The 19,591-nt window shown below is 42.4% G+C and overlaps 1 protein-coding gene across 5 annotated transcripts in view; it reads left to right on the top strand.

Moving 5' to 3' along the window:
• Positions 1-19,591, top strand: part of DLGAP4 (DLG associated protein 4) — a 449,524-nt gene that overhangs the window by 293,383 nt on the left and 136,550 nt on the right. The gene's annotated exons all lie outside the window — the stretch shown is intronic.

A 19,591-nucleotide genomic window follows, 5' to 3' on the forward strand; every position in this document is an offset into this window, starting at 1 on the left:
TGCCCACAAAGCTCTCCTCAATCATTTCAAACAAAACTGCTAGCTTTCTTTACTGCCCCTTTTACACCCGTATGTCGTGACTGGAAATACAAGTGTGGACCATCTCAGTCTTGGCCTCCAGTGACACATCCTTATACTTGATTATCTTTTCCCGTTCCTTCATTGCTGCCTTTCCAAGTCTCTGTCTCCTTCTGATTTCTAACCTGCAGTCTCCATTTGAATTGATGATTGAAGCAAGGTATACAAAATCTTTAACCATTTCAGTTTCTTCATTGTGAAAATTAAAGCTGTGTGGTTCTTTCATAATGAGCTTGGTCTTTTAAATGTTCAACTGCAGTCCTGCTTTGGCACTTTTTTCTTTCACTAAAAGTCATTCCAAGTCATTGTTTTCTGCCAGTAAGATGATGTTGTCTGCATATCTGAAATTACTGATGTTTCTTCAGTTTTATAGGTTTCTAGTTTAGAAAATGTACCTTTTGGATTATAAATCCTAGGATCCTCCACTTCTGTTGACAAGGTGGCCATGCTGTCTGCTGCATTGTGGGAGTTATTGAAAAACTATTTTATCAAGCTTTGCTTCCACCAGACTCTAATAATTACAGCATAGGCTCCTCTTGCCATACTGTCAGCTGAGAGCTGAGAACTCCGTGCAACCTGAAGGCTTATGTACTCCTGCTTTGAGAAATGTCAGTTACATAGTAAAAACATCTTTCATAATGTTGTATTTATGGTTTATCTCCCCCTTCCTTTTGAATCCAGCTGAAAACTGCTTGTAGCAATCACTCCAGCTGTGGCATCAGTGATGGCTGATGTCTACTGTGGTTAGAGAGGTAGCAGCCAATGGTGGGTAGAGCCAAGGATCACAGTCCGCTGGTCCTCCCCTCCCATCCACTCACATACAGAAAGTGTGATGATGCTGGAATTTAAGGAGGGGAGGAGTACAGGCATCACCCTGACCCTCAGCCTTTTGCATGAGGGGCAGGCACGAATGGATTGGCTGGCTGTCGCCTGAGGTAAAACAGTACCTCATTTGTCCCAGTGGATAAGCTGCCATCATGTGAAACATTGTGAGAAAAGCACAATGTTTTTTCTCAAAAAGTTTTTGAGAAGCTTAGAAACAAAAAAAAACTGACATAAAAGGATATACAGGCAAAAATCCTAAAGAAAACATGAAAAATATGCCAGGTGGTATTCACAGGCTGATCCACTTGAGTGGCAGGATAGTCCCCCACTGTTCTTTCCAAACCAGCTGCCTTGACAATATGAGGCACGAATATCTGATTTTAGAATCAAAAAGTTATGCTGATTCTCTGGGATGCCTAGTTTTGGCAGCCTCAGCTCATGACGTGCTGTCTGCCTTCCCTGGCAGACAAGCCAGCATCTGTGTTTGTTGCTTTCTGTCCCTCTTGGTCCCTACCCAGTTCTATAGGAATGCCCCTGTCTCTCCATTTTTAGGGCAGGATGGATACAGCTCAGTCAATCTGTTCCCCTGCTTTCCTGTCCTCCTGTGAACTAATGTGGAGGAAAGGAATGGGAAAATCAAAGATAAATTATATAACACAGCACTAGGCTTCTTGTCACAGATGTGCCAGAATTTTTCAAAAAGAAGCAAGACAGCTGAAAGTTAAAAGTTTGTCAGTATTCAGAGCAGTGAATTAATGAGAAATTTGGGAGAGACAGATCATGACAAGCCTCAAAGCTGGTTCCCTGAACAAGAATAAAAAATGCAGGCAGTTGGACTAGTCAAAATCAACAAATGAGGAGCAGGTCTCTTGTAAAGTGAATGACTCTTAATGTCCCATTCAAGACCAGATCATCCTAAAAATACTTTGCATTACAACAGGGATAGCTTGCAACAATATACCTTTCCCAGCAAATTCTTCACCTCTCCTAGTTACTCTGGGGATTACAGCTCATTTCAGAAGGAACAGGGAAGCAGGAGATGTGTGTGTGTGTGTGTGTGTGTGTGTGTGTGTGTGTGTGTGTGTGTGTGTGTGTGTGTGTGTGTGTGTGTGTGTGTGTGTGTGTGTGTGTGTGTGTGTGTGTGTGTGTGTGTGTGTGTGAAGATGATGTCCTAGTCCCTGCTATTCAGAAAGTCCCAGGGCTTTGGCCTTGCAAATCCAGCCTCCCTTACACTACTGATTTGTATTTCCACAGGTGAGATGGTAATGTATATCAAGCTTTCCAAGCTGTAATGTGACTTTTGGGGTTTCTGTCTCTTTAAAATATTTTTAAACTTGTGAGGAGCCCTCACATTTGCACACAGCATGCTTAGACACTGGCAAGGCTCACAGTTGCTGCTTTTCGTGGGCCTGCCTTCTAAGCAACTTTTTGGGGGAGGCAATTCTGCTAGATTGCTATGCCAATTCTGCAACGATGCATGAGCATCCCATTAAGGCGGCCTAATGGGATAGAACACTTATGTTCATCCTCCAGAAAAATACTGTAGAGGAATACATCACCAAGAAAGAGGACATTAATGGTTACTGCTTTGCATAAAATTTCTGTGTTCACATGTATAACATATAGATAGACATGCAGAAATAATCAAAATAATTCAAGCAGTGCAATGGGAAAGACTATGATCAAATGACCTTTGTGTAGGTGTAGTCTGCTCTTCAGGTGCTAACCAACCCCTTTCTCTTGTAATCATTCTTTATCCTTAAGTATAGTTGAGCTGAATCAAGTCAAGGTTCTTTTCAAATAGATGACTCTTCTCCTGTCAAGGAGGTCGCAGGGACACACATTATCCCATGCAATTTGTACTGGAATTCACAAGGCAAGTTAAGGAAGTGTCAGAACTGTGTTATCACACATCACGCCTGCTGACGGTCATTGCTTTTCAAGTACACCTTATGAGAATCTTCCTTTCTTTTTCAGCTCCCTTTAGAACAGAGTTTGGCAAAAATTACTTTTTTGGACTAACCATGCTGGGGAAATCTAGGAGCTGCAGTCCAAAAAACAAAACAAGACCAAACTAAAAGTAACTTTGAAAAGCTCTGATTCAGAGAAGTGTCAGCAGAAAGTGGCCTAAAAATATCTGTGCCATGGGATAATTGCCCCTAATCCAAAGCCTTTAGCAGATCTTTGTCTTGCCTTTAGTGCTTCATAGGCCACAGCATATATACCATTTGAGTTAAATCCTGCTTAGGGCGATCTGTCACATCAGATTTTAAGTCTTGTAGTATGTGCTTGTTGCTGCTTATTGTGAAATAAGAACAATGATTCAGGCTACTTGTGAAGATCTCAGCAGCCAACTCAAACACAAATGTTTTCTCTGCATAATGCAAAAAAAAAAAAACCACCCTCTCTCGACTGTAGCAATTCATCGTAATCACAATCATAATCTTTGATATGCCAATAACTCCATCTGGCGGCTTGGACACATGTAAGTGTACATGTGCTATAATAATATGGAAGAGCACTAGGCACAGTCTGGTTGGATTGTCCTTCCTGTAAGTCAGAGGTCCCCAACCCCTGGTCCGTGGTGGTTTGAACCGGACTGGGCTGCGGAAACAGACCTCCCACCCTGCCACATGCACTCACCCCTGCACAGCTGATTTACACATGTGCGAGCTCTAGCATGGCCTTGCAAGCGCCGCGCCACTGTTTGCGGATGAACACAAGCGAGCGCCCACTTGCATGAGCACCACACCACCATTTGCGCATGAGCACACAAGCACCTGCACAAGCACTGCGCCACTGTTCGCACATGCGAACAAGCGCAGGGATTGCCCCGCCTTCCCCAGCCATTCCGCAGGGTGAAAAAGGTTGGGGACCCCTGCTGTAAAGAACCAAGAACTAGTTTAGAGTAATAGCAATCACTTGGTACCAATCACTTGACCATGCTGTCTGTGGCATTCTGGGAGCTGTAGTCCGAAAAAACAAATGTGGGTTTCACCAGCCTGCCTTAAGGCCCCTACATTAACATGCTGTCCCATTATCAGTGTGGAAGTAAGATTTAACTGTCAGTCCATTTTACTTCTGCACATGGAATACAGACAGATGGCATTTTCTTTTTTCTTCAGCCAGCAAGTGTATTGAATTGGGCCCGACCCCATTGAAAACAATGCAACAGGAGTAAACTGCCAACTTTCAATTCAACTGGGTTTATAGAAGTGTATTGACACACAATATACATTCCAATCCCCAGGAAAGGAGATGCCAAGGAGTGCAGTAACTATAGGACCATTGCTTTAATTTTCCATACAAAGAAAGTGATGTTCAAGTTGTTGCAACAAAAGCTTTTACCTTATATGGAATGAGAAATGCCTGATGTTCATGCTGGATTTGAAAAGGAAGGGGCATTTGCAACCAAACTGCAAATATCTTCTGGCTACTGGGGCACCACAAAGGAGATCAGTCTATGCTTTATAGACTACACCAAAGCCTTTGACTGTGTGGATAAAGAGAAACTCTAGGTTGTTCTGAAAGAAATGGAAGTGCCTCGGCACTTGCTTGTCATGATTCGTAAACTATGGACAAGAAGGTACTATTCTGACACAAGATGGAGGTAGAGAATGATTTCCCATAGACAAAGGTGTCAGATAAGGATGCATTTTATCCACTTATCTCTTCAACCTGTACATAGAACATATCATATGCAAAGCCCGACTAAATCCTCAATTCATTTGTAATGCATGGGCTATAGATATAATATGGCCCATTCTAGCTACTCCTACCAACAGTCACACTGTAGCACTCTGACCGAGTTGCAGCTTCCAGACCTTCTTAGAATCTTAGAACTGAAGAGCTGGAAGAGATCCAACCCCGGTCAAGTAAGCACATTGGGAATCACACTCCCAACCTCTGGCTGCATAACCAGATTCCTAAGCCACTGAGCTATCCAACAGTCTTCCAGGAGAGCCCTAAGTAGGGTTCCTTGTAGTAATCCATTGTACATAATGACAGCTAGAGGCAGGAGTGGTCCAAGGCCTTTTGCTGCCTAAGAACAAAGGCAAGCTCTATGAGCTATGATTTAATGCTGCACCACCAGCCTCAATTCCAGATACAGATGCTACTCTGAATCCATTTGGTAGGTCTTTTAAATTAATAGCTACAGTATATGGTTAATTTACATAGATATAATTCTCATTGATTTGGGTGGGCTAATCTGGTTAGGGGCCAATCATGCAAGTGCTAAAGTGGTGTCACATTTAGTTCCATGCTTTCTCTTGGACAGCAGTGGCACAAATGTTTTCTTTGTTCCATTTGAACCATGAACATCATCGTGGAGTTCGGAGCTGAACATGCTCACTGACGTCTCAGGGAACTTGCAGGCAGTGAAACAAATATCAGGATGAATAGTGTTTGGGCATGATTTTTGTGTGTGATGTGGTTTTGAAGTTTCAGCACCCCATCTTCACCAATTTCCACCTGGTATCTTAGAGGGCGTGGCAGCAAATGTTACATGTGCTGGACACAATTTGCTACTTGGTCGCCTGCTTAAAATATGGGATCCCTTCCCGCTCCCATCACTCTGCATTGACATATTATCTAGTTAGATGGTTTTACCCACCTGAGGCCATCTATCTGTATTTCCTTTGCACTCTTTTGGAAAATCAGAAGTAGCATGAGCCAACTTCTCAACCCTTATCTGCCCCAGCTCTACGATGTCACAAAGGACTGTCCCTTAGCTCCATGTTGTAGTGCTGAACACTGAGGAGATGGGATGCAGTTCTGCTTGGAGTGGGTGTGCAGCCAACATCTGAAGCCTGCAGCAGTGATGATTCATCTGCTTAGCCGACTTTAACAATCAAGAAGAGTTTTCTCATCCTGAGCGTGACTCCTTCCAGGAGGAAATTAAGAGAAGCTAAGGACCAAATTAGACAGGAAACACAGGAAGACCATGATGAAGATTTCCTGTGCTTTAGGGTGGGGGGGAGGCAGAATCCAGACATTGAGGACCCAGATCTCAGAGCAGTTATAACTGGAGGATGGCAGGTGAAGAGATAATTATCTGCCTTAGCGCTGTTTTCCTGAACCGGACTCTCCTCTTGAGTTTTAATGGTCTCTCAGTCCTCTCAGAGGTATATGATTCCTTAAGCTTTTCTACATGGAGCAAATAACAGCTATTGGGATGTGATGAGAGAATTCTGTTTGAGAAAATAACATAGGAGAGGAAATGAACCCCCCCCCCCATTCCTCTGGATTTAAATTGCAGCCCAAATTAATAGTCCTGAAACATGCATATGGGGTCCCCCAGATCCAGATGTGGAGCTCAGGTGAATGTGGCTGATTGCACTTTCTAATTGGGCTTGTCTACCTCTTGAAGACTGAAGAGGTTTCCTAAAACTGCCCTGCTATAATACCTAATCGGCATGGAACAATAACAATGAGACAAAGATATAACTTTACTCTGGCTTTCTCCTCTCTAAGGCATTGTTTTCAACAATATCCATGGCATAAAACTGCCTTTAGGTTGTAGTTGAATGTTAGTGACTTAATACTTTGCTGCTGCCCTCCTCATACCAGTAGCAGTTAAATAAATCGCAGCTATTGAGTTGGAATCATGTGATGTCCTTCTCTGTCATGTTTATTTGGGGTTTTTTGATTCCCTCTCCCTGCAATAGTTCAATCCTTTACATTCATGGAATTGGTAGGTTCATTCAAAAATCAGTCCCCCTGAGTCTTATGGGAATACTACTGAGTCTAATGGAATTTATCTGAAGTGGGCATAGGATTATACCTTTATAGTGTATTTCGATACATAATCTCTTCAGAAGTACATTCCACTGAGTTCAGTCAGACTCAGTCTCAGGTGTGTATAGAGTTGTGTATACCCTTGGAGAGTCCTTGCTATATAACACTCTCTCATCCTTAATATACCTCAAAGTTCACTCTCTTTCAAAGTGCTTTCCTTGTGCTGTAAATTAAAGAGTTGGTTTTAAACAGAGCACCACAGATTTACTGAGAAAGGAGTCTTTGGTCAGTGCTCTGTCCTTTTGATCTTGCCCTCACCTTCTCAGTGTCTTTTCAGAAATAAAGCTCACACTGGTTTTCTACAACTTTGTTTGAAACTGAGCTCAGCTTAGCTTTCAGAAAAGAAAAAAAGAAAAAAAAACATTTTTTCTGTGACCGGTTCCAGGGAAGAAGCCTTGCTATTTCGTGTTAGTGAGAACAGCCAAGAGTCTTGTAGCACTTTAAATGACAAACAAGTGTACTGTAGCACCGGCTTTCATCAGCTGGATCTACTCATCTAATTCTTTAAATTGTAGCCTATGTGGATTGGTATGCATACCCTGACTTAGAAAGAAGGGAAAGTGTATGTGCATATATAAAGTCAAAAATGGCAAAGAAAGTTAAGCTACAATATTTTCTAGCTACAACAAATATTTTATTTGCATTTCTGCAATTTGCCATTACTTTTTGCTGCGTTCTTCCTTGCAGGTCATATGACAGTGTGCCACTTATGGGAGGTTTCTGTGGTATTCTCATGTATCTGGGGGAAGAAGTCGCATCAATAAAAACGGATGGCAAAAACACGGCCATCAGATCAGAATGCCAGCAGAAACCCACATGCCTGGCAGAATGTCATTTTTCCTTTATGTAAATGCACTTCTGGCATATGTGATATAGCCTTGATCAAGGGTTTTGCCTTCAAAATCTACAGATTCTATGAATCATGGATGCTCCATTGTCTCAGACACTGACACTCTTATAGAGCTATCTGACTAGGTTTAATTCACAATAAATACAGATAGGATCATCAGGTTGAAGGACACGTTTTACTTTCTTGAAACAAATAGCATTTTTAATGGCATTTGTTTGGGTGGATTATTATGTCTGAAGTTACTGTTTCCTTTCACATGTTGTAAAGTACCTTTACATCATACCTTTAACACGTTCAGCACATGTGGGGACAAAAAAACACCCAAAATGAAACTGTAAATGTCCAAAAACCTACTTCTGGTTTTGAAAAATGGGTATTTTGATACTAACGAGCAAGAGGAAGGAGAGCTGTGATCTGTGTAAAATACGAATGGCAATTCCTGAAGAATTCCATGATGAACTGTTTGTTTGTTTGTAAAGCATTTTTTTGGCTGGGAGGTAGCGTGGTGGGCAGTTAGAGATACCTTGCAAAAACACCCTCAGGGCCGCATGTGGTCTCATCAACATTTTAACCAACCTCTGTTTTAATACAAAATAGACCAATGTAGAAAATGACTGTTAGAGGAGAAATTAAACTCATTCGTATCCCTTCTTATGTACTTCCTTGTACATAAAAAAACCTGAGGTAACATTCTTTTCTGGCTGCTAAATAAGCACATGAGCTGGCTAGATAGCTCAGTGGTTTATCTGGCTGCAGAGCCAGAGGATGGGAGTTTAATTCCTCACTGTGCCTCCTGTGAGTATAACCAGCCTGTGTGGCCTTGGGCAAGCTGCACAGTCTCAGGCTGCCCCCAGAAAAAGGGAATGGCAAGTCACTTCTGTGCATTCTCTGCCTGGAAAACTCTGGAAAAGGTTGCCATAAGTCAGAAGTGACTTGGTGGCACATGATGATGATTATTATTAAGTAAGCACATCTTGCTTCAGTACAAACATCTCACTACCAAGGTACCTGATGAAAACAGGAAGGATGGGTTGGCATCTTTGTTATCAGCCACCATCTGGGTCCACCTGCAGCTCCCTGTACTTCTTCTGGAGGGGTGAGCGAAATCACCTAATTCCCCCGGGGCCAACCCAAGGCCATTCTTCTGCCTGACAGAGAACAGCACATCAAGATGCAGTTTCCAAGACCTGTCAAATTAGTTTTGCACCTGAGGCAGAAATTCCCACAAGAAGCTGACAGTAATAATATAATCATAATAAATTAAGCAGTTAACCATTTGCTGCCCCTTTATGATTCCCAAACTCTGCCGACTAAATGCAGCTGCCAAGAGATGTCTCAAGACTGGAATAGAGGATGCCTCAACCCCAGATGTTAGAGTGAGGTACCCACTTACAACATGACCAGCCCTGAATTGCCCGGTCCTCTAAAGACTTGCTTCCTCTCACCAATATATTTTCTACTTATGTAATGTATTTGCATAGGTGTTAGGAGTCCACCTTAACTGAAGAAGAGGGTATTAATGTACGTTGCACAATATGTTATGATATGATATGATATGATTTTTTAAGTTGTTATGCGATGTTAAGTTGCTTCCAATTTATTTATTTATTGAGCTTATATGCTGCCCATTTAGACATAGTCTACTCTGGGTGGCTCACAAAACACGTAATAAAAACAATTAATATGAAGTAAGATTCCAACATTAACACAAAAACGGAATAGATAAAGATAAAGAAAGAGAATTACATAGTGTCCAGAGGGAAGGCCTGTCTGTATAGCCAGATCTTGAGTTGGTTTTTGAAAATGCCCAGCGAGGGGGCCAGACAAATCTCGGGGGGGAGAGCATGTTCCAGAGCCTGGGAGCCACTGACAAGAAGGCTCAGTGTCTTGTTTTTTCTTTCCGGTCCTCGGCGTTAGGCTCCTCAGTCGCACCTCCTGGCTAGATCGGGTGATACAAGTAGATCTAGGTGGGAGGAGGCGTTCTGCCAAGTATTGAGGTCCTAAACCATTTAGGGCTTTGTATGTGATCGTTAGAACTTTGAAATCAATGTGGAATCGAATGGGCAGCCAATGCAGTGCGGCCAGAGTGGGAGTAATATGTTGATGTTTCTTCACCCCACGAAGAAGTCTGGCCGCCGCATTCTGCACCATTTGTAGTTTCCGCATTAATCTCAAAGGTAGCCCCACGTAGAGTGCATTGCAGTGGTCTAATCTTGAGATTACGAGTACATGGACCAAGGTGGTGAGTGCACCAACATCAAGAAAGGGACGCAGCTGGGCAATCCGCCAAAGATGGAAATAGGTGGTGCGGACCACTGACGCCACCTGAGTTTCCATGGTGAGCGCCGGGTCCAGATGTATCCACAAGCTGCGAACCTCATTCTTAGCAGTGAGAGTCACCCCCCAAAAAAGAGAGGGAGTTTCCCAAACCACTGACAGTGGGTTCACCCACCCTCAGGACCTCCATCTTCTCCGGATTCAGCCTCAGCCCATTTTCCTGCATCCATTGCAGTACAGACCACAGACAGCGCTGCAGGGACAGAACAGCATTCTCTGTAGTTGGAAAAAAGGAGATGTAAAGCTGAGTGTCATCAGCATACTGATGGCATGATGCTCCACACCCCCTGATAACCCCACCCAGCGGCCTCATATAGATGTTAAACAGCATTGGGGAGAGGGTCGAGCCCTGCGGAACTCCACAATTGAGGCTCCACGGGGCCGAGTCCCCCTCCCCAAGCTGGACTCTCTGAAGACGATTCTCCAAGAAGGATCGGAGCCAGGCCAATGCCAGTCCACCAATTCCCTGCTCAGAGAGCCTCCCCAGGAGGATACCATGGTCGACGGTATCAAAGGCAGCTGAGATATCAAGGAGGACCAACAGAGACATTTTCCCTCTGTCAGCCTCCCTCAGTATGTCATCTAACAGGACAACCAATGCCATTTCTGTACCATGACACGGCCTGAAGCCCGACTGGAATGGATCCAGGGCGTTTGTTTCATCCAAATGTGCCTGAAGCTGATTGGCCACCACCCTATCCAATAGATTCCAACTATCACAGCCCTATGAATGAACGATCTCCAAAATGTCCTGTCCTCAACAGCCCTGCTCAACTCTTGCAAACTCTAGCCTGTGGCTTCCTCTGTTGAGGGTGTGGCTATACTGTTGAAATGAACTGGGAGCTGGATGGGGGTTTATGAAGCTGGTTTAAAGTCACTTGGTTTTTGTGTTGATGTATGTGTCTTCTTGAGACAGCTTTTATTCCACTTGTGATCTGTCTAGGGTTTCAAAACTTTGCTTTGTTAAGTGAATTGGCACCTCAGAGCACCAGCTTCTGATTTTTCTGGGTTCTGTGTCATGCCACAAAGCCATTTTTTTCCTGCTGTGAGGTTTTGTTTTGTTTTGGGTTTTGATCCTTTTGCAGAGAATTGATTTCCACTGCTATAAATAACCTTTTTGTCAGTTGTACTTATTTTTTAATATTTGTTTTAATTTTTTATGTATTTTAAAGTGGAATAATGCTAGTCTGATGTTACAGATAGAAAATTATATATAACAGTTCAGACTTCAGGGTACTCTGCAGCCCCAGACCCATGATCCTGGTATCAAATACTTGACAAACCCCACAGACACAATTTACTCTGAAATAGGCAAGCACACATGCCAAAACATTTTTTAAAAATTTGTGATCGGCATTTATACAAAATAAATAACTCCCCATGGGTGTTTTAAAACTCACTTTCTGACCAAAACAAAAAGTGCACTTAGCTGTACAATGTGTAGGCAGATATTTTTAAATCAATTTCAAGTGTGCTAAACCCAATGCAAAAACAGGAGTATTAGGACATGTCGCCAAGCCATGAATCAACCTGTTTCATATGTGGTCTTCCACTTTTTTAAAGAATTATTCTCTCTTCCAGCAAGTCTTTTCTGTTCATGATGTGCCCAAAATATAACAAGCATAGTTTGATCTTTTTTGCATCTAGAGAAAGTTCAAGCTTTATTTTGATCTAGGACTTACTTGCTTATCTTTCCATGACCATATCTGGTAACTTCTGTTACTTATATCTATCTACCCTACACTCCTTCCTTATCAGTAATATCTGTCAGTAAGATATCCAGAAAATAAAAGCACTAACATTGGCAGATGCAATTTCTCACTGGTATTTGTTGATGCCATGGGAGGTGATATTTCCAGTTAAGAAGCTTTCTGTTATGCCAGTTTCTAAATTAATTCTAATCCCCACTGCAATGAATGCCTTCCCTTAATTTCCTCATTCTCTTTGCTACTTCTTTTCTTCTTACATGCTTGCTGACAAATCATTACGATATGTTTGGATAATGTATGAAAGCACATAATCCAATAATCTTTTCAAAATGTAAATGGATGTTGCCAGTGATGTGTCTAGGAGAGAGAATGGACTGTAGTGTAGGACCAAATGCCAAATACCAACCTCTACGGAGTAAAATTCAAAAGGCAGGAAAAGGCATAGACTTCTGGACTGAGTTAGTTTTTCTTTTCCTCAGACATTGTCAGGGGAGACGTTGGTGCCCAAGAAGTATGAATTGAACACACACTGCCCTTTTTATCAGAAATAACCAGTGTGAGACTTAAACCACTGCTCATAGACCTTGATAAATTTTGCAAGCTGCAGGGATCATGGATTTAAGAAAATTAATTTTATGCTTTTCATCATCCCAAATGTTTCTTTAAAATTGAGGGGAAAAAGCTTTTCCTCTTTGTGCCTCTGAGGAATGCATCAGAGATTGCAAAGACGAATTGAAATGTAATGAAAACAACTTAATCTGTCTCATGAGAGAAAGGCTCCTTTGTGGAAAGGCTGGTTTTTTCCCCCCTACTGGGCTGATTGTTAAAAGGATGAGAGAGGAAGACCTTTGGGTACCTGCAGGACAGCTTGATGACTTCTGGAGCTCTGGAAGTTCTGAACTGTCCAAGAGAGGGCAGTTTGCACTGTGTAATCCAAATAATTGCACCTCTCTGTTCATTACTACATTGATGGCAGAGCTTGAAAATATTACTTTTAGGGGCACACCTGGCACAAGGCTCTAGCAAGTGGCCATGGTAACCTCAGGATTCAAGTAATTATATAGACCTCAAAACTAACTTTTTCAAGCTCTGGGCACCATTGCTGGGAAGAAACTCTGAACACCTTTCAGCAGTGATGGCCCTTCACAAAAAATTGCCTTTCCTGCTCCAGCTAAAAGAACATAACCACTGAGTATATGTTTTTGCCCGCCTCCCATTCCAGAGATGGTTATAGTGTTGTTCCTGTTGTTCAATGGATCCACACCAGAGTTTCTGGAAACAGCAATAGCCCAGTATTGTCACCTTAGGTACTATGATAGTGAGGGATAATCTCACTTCTGCAGTCCTTCTCCTCCCATTGTCCATCTTCCACCATCTGTAGTTTTTTCTCCACCACTGGGGCTTCTATTTTTTGGTAATCAAATGCATTTGCGTTGGTTCAGACAGTGATTGCTTGAGCCAGTCTGGAAGTGGTTGTAGTCATGTGTTCAAATCCATTCCAGCCAGCTACAGTGACAATGTAAGAAGCAAGGTAGTGAGGAAAACTGGCCAGTTGGAATCAACATGATTTGTGACACTAAGGGGAAGACCTACAGTGGAATAGCATTGGGATAGCGATGTAGATTCCTCACTGTGGGTGAGAATTGGCAAATTATAATCCATTGCAATCAGGCGAATGAATGCATACTGTAAATAGAAAGTGCACAAAGAATGCTAACGCAGGTAAATGTCTAACTCTTTGGCCACCGTCAGCTTTCTTTTTTGTGGCATCTGATTTTGTCAGCACCAATAAAGGAGTGAATTGCTGATTGATCTGAACAAGGAAAGAGAAGAAAAGAAAGATGCACACTAATTTACCCAGGCAGAGCCACTTCTCACCGATTAGGATTATGAAGTTATGAAGAAGCAAAAACAATTGCTCTTCCTCTTCTGTACTACTACAATATATGATATCTGAAACATTCTTCACTCATACCCTATGACCATCTTGCCACAGTGCAGGGGAAGGCAAAACAAATGGGAGATTTGGTTTGGATTTATGTGAAAGCAAGTAAACATCAAACACATGACATAAGTCACTTGGGTTTCCTGGCTTGCAGTAAATGTACCGTGTCTGTTAGCTCTTCCTCCTCTTGTTCTGTTTTTGCAGTTGATGGAGAGTTAAGGTTGGGATCTGCTAGAAGCACGTTTTGCTCCACAGATGCTGTTTCCTGAAACAAATGAACTGAAAGGAAGAATCTGCTGCGTCATGAGCTTAAGTACTATGGTGCACTCCTACACAAGGCAGACTCATACTAATCACATCAATGGGCCACCTATCTCAGCAGTTTATCTGCCTGCTGACTGCAATGGCTGGCTGATCACTCCAGGAGGTCTTCAAGCAGCATCAATTGCCATGCTCACCTTCTATTGCTAGAGCTCAGCATGTAACAGCTAGAGGTAATGAGTTTATAAAGGAATGATTCCACCAATAGATTGGTCCTCTAAATAGTCATCAAAGCAGATAGTCCAATCAGACCCAGGGCACATGTTTAATCCTAGCCTGAAACATAGAGATGGTAGGCAGGAAGACAGGCAAGCAGGCAGGTAGGTACGTAGGTAGAATGTACATATATCTCTCTACTTATCTCTGTATATCTTCATATTTTTATCTTCTCTTTCTTTCTCCTCTGTTTTCCTTTCTGTCCTTCTTAACTATTTAAAAAAACCCTTTCAAGCCCATAAAAAAAGGATGAAAAATCTTGTGGCACCCTAAAGACTGAAAACTGGGCTGGAGTCCATGCAGGCTTATGATGAATAAAAGGCGTATGCCACTCATTACAAGATTAAGGTGCTACAAGATATTTTGATTTTTTCCCCCCTGTCACAGACTAACACAGAGACTCTCTGGGAAGTCTCCAAAGAAAACGGTAGTGCCACTGTTGCTATTGTAGTGTTTAAGTCAACAGACAACCAGCCATGGAATGTGATCTGCCAGTCAAATACCAATGCCAATACATATATATATTTAATAAAAAGAGAGAAAAAGTGAGAGGGTAGTTTGCTAGTTTGATGCTTGATCAGAAGTGGTATAGAGGAGCCACACCTTACAGGCTCAAAGTCTCAGGACTTTCTGAAAAGCAAGAACTGCAACATCCACCTATGATTCCCCACTTCAAGCTCCTTTGTTCCCACTGAACATAGCTACAGAGGAGATGGGAGACAAATAATTTTCCTAGGAACAATGTTCTTGTGCATATCATTCCTGTTGTACACCCAACTATTTGAAGTTTGATCATGAATGGGCAATTTTAAAAAGATGGCTTTTCAAAAGGTCTGATCCTCATTTGTTGATATTGTGAACCAATCAAGCTGCTTATATTTTCAAACTCTCCTTATGGAGCGAGGCAGTGGCTATAAGGACTTTCATAATGGGTACCCACGTTTGCAATTTTACCGCTGCAACATGAATCAGCAGCCTGTGGTTCAAACATGAAGGAACATCCCTCACCAATTGGGGGGTGTACTCCACACACACACACACACCATAGGCATATCCTGATTTGACCAGAAACCATGTCAACCTTAAATCATTTCAGAGGTGCTTGATTAATATATATTGATCAATATATATTATTAATACTGCCTGATGTTTTTATGCCAGTGAGCATGAGAGATCCTGCCAAATGGCTCGTGAATGTTTTGCTTTTTCCCAAAGTTTTCATGAGCTTTCTTTATTTAAACATTTCCTGTGAAAGAGAAATATTTTCTATAAATTCCCATCTTACAGCCTTCCGCTTCAATCTATTACATCCTGACATTTCTCTTACTTTCCTGATGCAGCACATCTTAAATGCTGGTCTTTGCTGTTTAAGGCTCTGTATTTCACCTCATGCTGATAGAAGGTTTCTGCCTCTCTTCATTATAGATTTTATTTGTTTGCCCCCAACGCCATCACTCTTTCTTCAAGTGTGTATTAATACTGCCTTTGGGAAAGCTGAAGCCAGACGAGGCAGCTGTTTCACAGTGGGGTTCTTATTTTTCACCCAGCCGTACAACTCAGTTTGACAGATACCCGAAGAGCTTCACCCGCTGGCCAAGGGTCACCTACTGAGCCACAATCTCAAGATGAGATAAGATGCCAAAGATCCTCCTCTTTGCAGATTGTTGGCTCTGAGCCAGCTTGCCTCACCAGGTCTCCTTTCATGGCTACTTGCTTAGCTTGCAATGTTCCTCCTTTGCTGTCTACAGAGAAATTGCTTGTTCAGATTTTGAAGCATGACTCTGCTGAAGGACAGCAAGGAGGAGGAAGAGGAGAAGATCTTCCTGACCCTGAACAACATAGGCAGCATCAGACCTATCAAGGTCTATCTAATGCAACATTCTGTTCCTGCAGTGGCCAACCCAATAGATGCCTATGGAAGACTCTTGAGCAGAACATGCACCTTCCCTGTCATATTTCCAAGCAACTGGTATTGAGAGGCATATGAACTGAAGGGACTATATAGCCCTCAGAACCGTATCCAGACAAAAATAAAAACAAAAAATAGAAAACAAAAATGTTGCAGCACCTTAAAGACTGTTATATTTCAAGGTGAGCATTCATGGATACACCCCTCAGAACCAGAAGCTGTTCAAAGCTTTATCCCCTATAAATGTTATAAAATCTATCTTTAAACCTATCCATATTTGTAGCTATCACTATGTCTTGTAGAACCTATTTCCATAATTTGAAGAACATTGTTATTTCATCAGTCTGGAGCCTTCCAGAATATTCTATTACCTGAGATGATGTCCCTGTCCAGATGGAGGGGTAATTGACCCATCCTTCAACACGGGCAATGGAAATGGATCCTCCATCACTCTTGGGGACAGCAGGCCATCTTGGGAAAGGGTGCAAGAGATGGGCTTTTTGAAAGTCATCTATATTGCTCTTGTTGTGTTTTGGTGTCTGGTCTTTGGGGTGGACAAGTCTCTGGCTTAGTATGTTTGTGGGTTTGAAGTGCACAGGCATGTTTTTTTTTTACCAAAAATCATTTTGAGCTTTTCCAACACACCCACCATGTAAGGAATGACCAGGTTCTTCCCTTGGCTCTGGGTCTCGGACTGTTTCATTGTCCTGCTGGGTTGGGACATCGCCTTGTTAAAGGCCCATTTTGGATATCCACAGGCCTTAAGAGAGTGTCCGAACCCAGCAGGACAGTGGAACAGTCTGAGACCCAGAGCCCACAATCAGCAGTATTCCTTCATTCGAAGGAGAATGGACACTCATTTGATGACCAAGATGTACTCATTTTGGACCAAGAAGATAAGTGGTTTGAGAGAGAGGTCAAAGAGGCCATACATGTGCATATAAAGTAAAGGTAAAGGTTATAAAGTAAAGGTAAAGGTTCCCCTTGACATTTAGTCCAGTCGTATCCAACTCTAGGGTGCGGTGCTCATCCCTGTTTCCAAGCCATAGAGCCAGAGTTTCTCCGAAGACAGTTTCCGTGGTCACGTGGCCAGGGTGACTAGACATGGAACGCCACTTACCTTCCCATTGTGGTGTATCTGTTTATCTACTCACATTTACATGCTTTCAAACTGCTAGGTTGGCAGGATCTGGGACAAGCGACGGAAGCTCACTCTGTTGCGTGGATTCGATATTACGACTGCTGGTCTTCTGACCCTACAGCACAGAGGCTTCTGCGGTTTAACCTGCAGTGCCATCACGTCCCCTACATGTGCATATAGAAAATCCCTAATCCCTATAAAGGGTGGAGGCCTTAGATACAATCTGTCTCCTATTTATCATGCTGCCCTTTCATTTGTACCCAAAACGATCAGGACCACACATACCCATGACAATGGGTGGAGAAGGACTGCAGAAGTGAGATTTTTCACTCACCACCACCCCCCGTCTTTTGTCCATCTAACCAGCTTATTCAGACCAGGGGGAAGTGAAACCAATGTGGAGGATATATCAGGAGTCTCCTACTAACTCTCCTCAGACTGAACAAGCTACTGGGATGAGTAGTGAAACGCTTCAACCTAACGAGAAAGAGGTCCAGTTGCCATGACTCAACTTCCAGATAATCTCACCTGGATGACTGAGAATCTTCACAGATATATGTAAAGAACAGTTGTTTCCCCACATGATATGTAGAGTAGCATGGGAAACATATGCCTTGTCCTATGCTGGGCCATCAAAACCTATGACCCTGTAAGCTAGCCAAGACAGACAGATGGCCCATCAAAATTGTTTCCCACTTCTGATGATGGTAGCCAAATACATAACATTTCTACAGAAAGCAGGCATGAAAATGCAGCAATGCACCTGGCGATCCCAGCTCTTATTTCTGCAAGACTGAAAGCATCTCTTTGCACTAGGGTAGAAGCTAATTGCTTGCAGCAATCAGGAAGGAAGAGTTGATAGCTATTATCTTAGCATGAATAGCTGCAAACACTCTTATTAAAGTAGAATTGTGTGAGAAGGACTCTGTGTTCTTTCTCTCTTATATACATATTTATGGACAGATCTGTATGGATGTTCCAGAGCCGAAAAACAGGATTGATGTTCCTGAATTGTCCTTGACCTTTCTGCTTGTCCAATTAGCTTTGCTGCTTGTTGGGAAATCATAGCCCATCCCTGTGCTGACCCAAACGGCCTATTCCAAGGAGTGGCTTGCATCATCGCTATGCAAGATTCCATTCAAAGCCTTATCAATGTAATCTCAGTGAATTGGAGAAGAGTACCTCACAGCTGCTTGCTTCTAAACTCTGGAGCACCTGGTGCACAATAGCATGATGAGGAATAGAAATGTTGCCAAGGCAAAGCTGTTGGCAAGCCAGAGTTTTGTAAGGACATAAATAAAGGAATAGCATTTCCTTTCACATATTCTTTTCTCCTGTAATCAGTTACAAAAGCACCACTCTTTCACATTCCAAGAGACTGCGATAAGAGTATAGATCTGGGCTTGCAAAACCTCTAGACAGCATTGTCACTGGTCCCTGACTGGAACAAGCTGGATGCTTGACACATTTATACTAGTTTTCCTTAAGCTTGATCCTTGGGTTCCCATTGATTTCAGCTTGATTCACTGGCTGAAATCTATATGCTTTTGGCTTAATTGGGACTGAGTCAGACTCTGAAAGTCCTTTCAGCACTCTCCATACACCTCTAAACCATAGGTTCGCATTGGCAACTGAGTTCTATTGAGCAGAATAATCAATGTTAGTCCAGGGTTGGGACCCCTTCCATTTGTAATCTTGCTGTAAAGCATCTGTGTATCAAATTTATAGAGGTTTTTTTTTTCCTAATTTGAGCCTGTGATTTCATATGCCTTCAAGAAAACTGCAAAATATTTTCAGATGGCCAGCTAATTAAGAGGAGTTGAAGTTAGATAAAAAGAACTGGCAATTTATTTTGGGGAAGAGATGTCATCTGGGAGGTAAAATCAGCAATAGAATCAGACAAATGTTGTGCTCAGATGTGAAAATTGAACCTGAGGATGAGACTCGATGGTATACAGAGCATGCATTTAGAAGAGGAGTTCCTTCAAGTAAATGATATCTTTTTCATAATGTGATTTTTCTTATCTATGTATCATGCATCTATTGTGCTTCCTTTGTGATTGGTCAGTGGAAGGTAAACATGGACTTTAGTTGCAAGCCTGATAGTTGAGGCATGTATCTAGGAGGAAGAGAACAGAAAACAAGTTAATTTAAGGAAATGTGCATTCCCCTTATTGGCTAGTTTGATTCTCAGGTTCAAAATGGAGTGTCTCAAACCTATGTTGTAAGTGGTGCCTCACTTGACAACGTTAATCCGTTCCAGCTAAATTGCTGTAGAGTGAAATCATCGTCAAGCGGGAGGAAAAAAACCATTGAAATGCATTGAAAACCGCTCAATACGTTCCAATGGGCTAAATACCTAATCGTCCAGCGAAGATCCTCCATAGGGCGGCCATTTTCCGGTGCCTGTTAAGTGAAAAAATCTGTCCTAATCACAGCGGGGAGCCATTTTGCACAGCGG

Source organism: Pogona vitticeps, chromosome 4, assembly GCF_051106095.1.
Source record: "Pogona vitticeps strain Pit_001003342236 chromosome 4, PviZW2.1, whole genome shotgun sequence".
NCBI classification, from domain to species: Eukaryota; Metazoa; Chordata; class Lepidosauria; order Squamata; family Agamidae; genus Pogona; species Pogona vitticeps.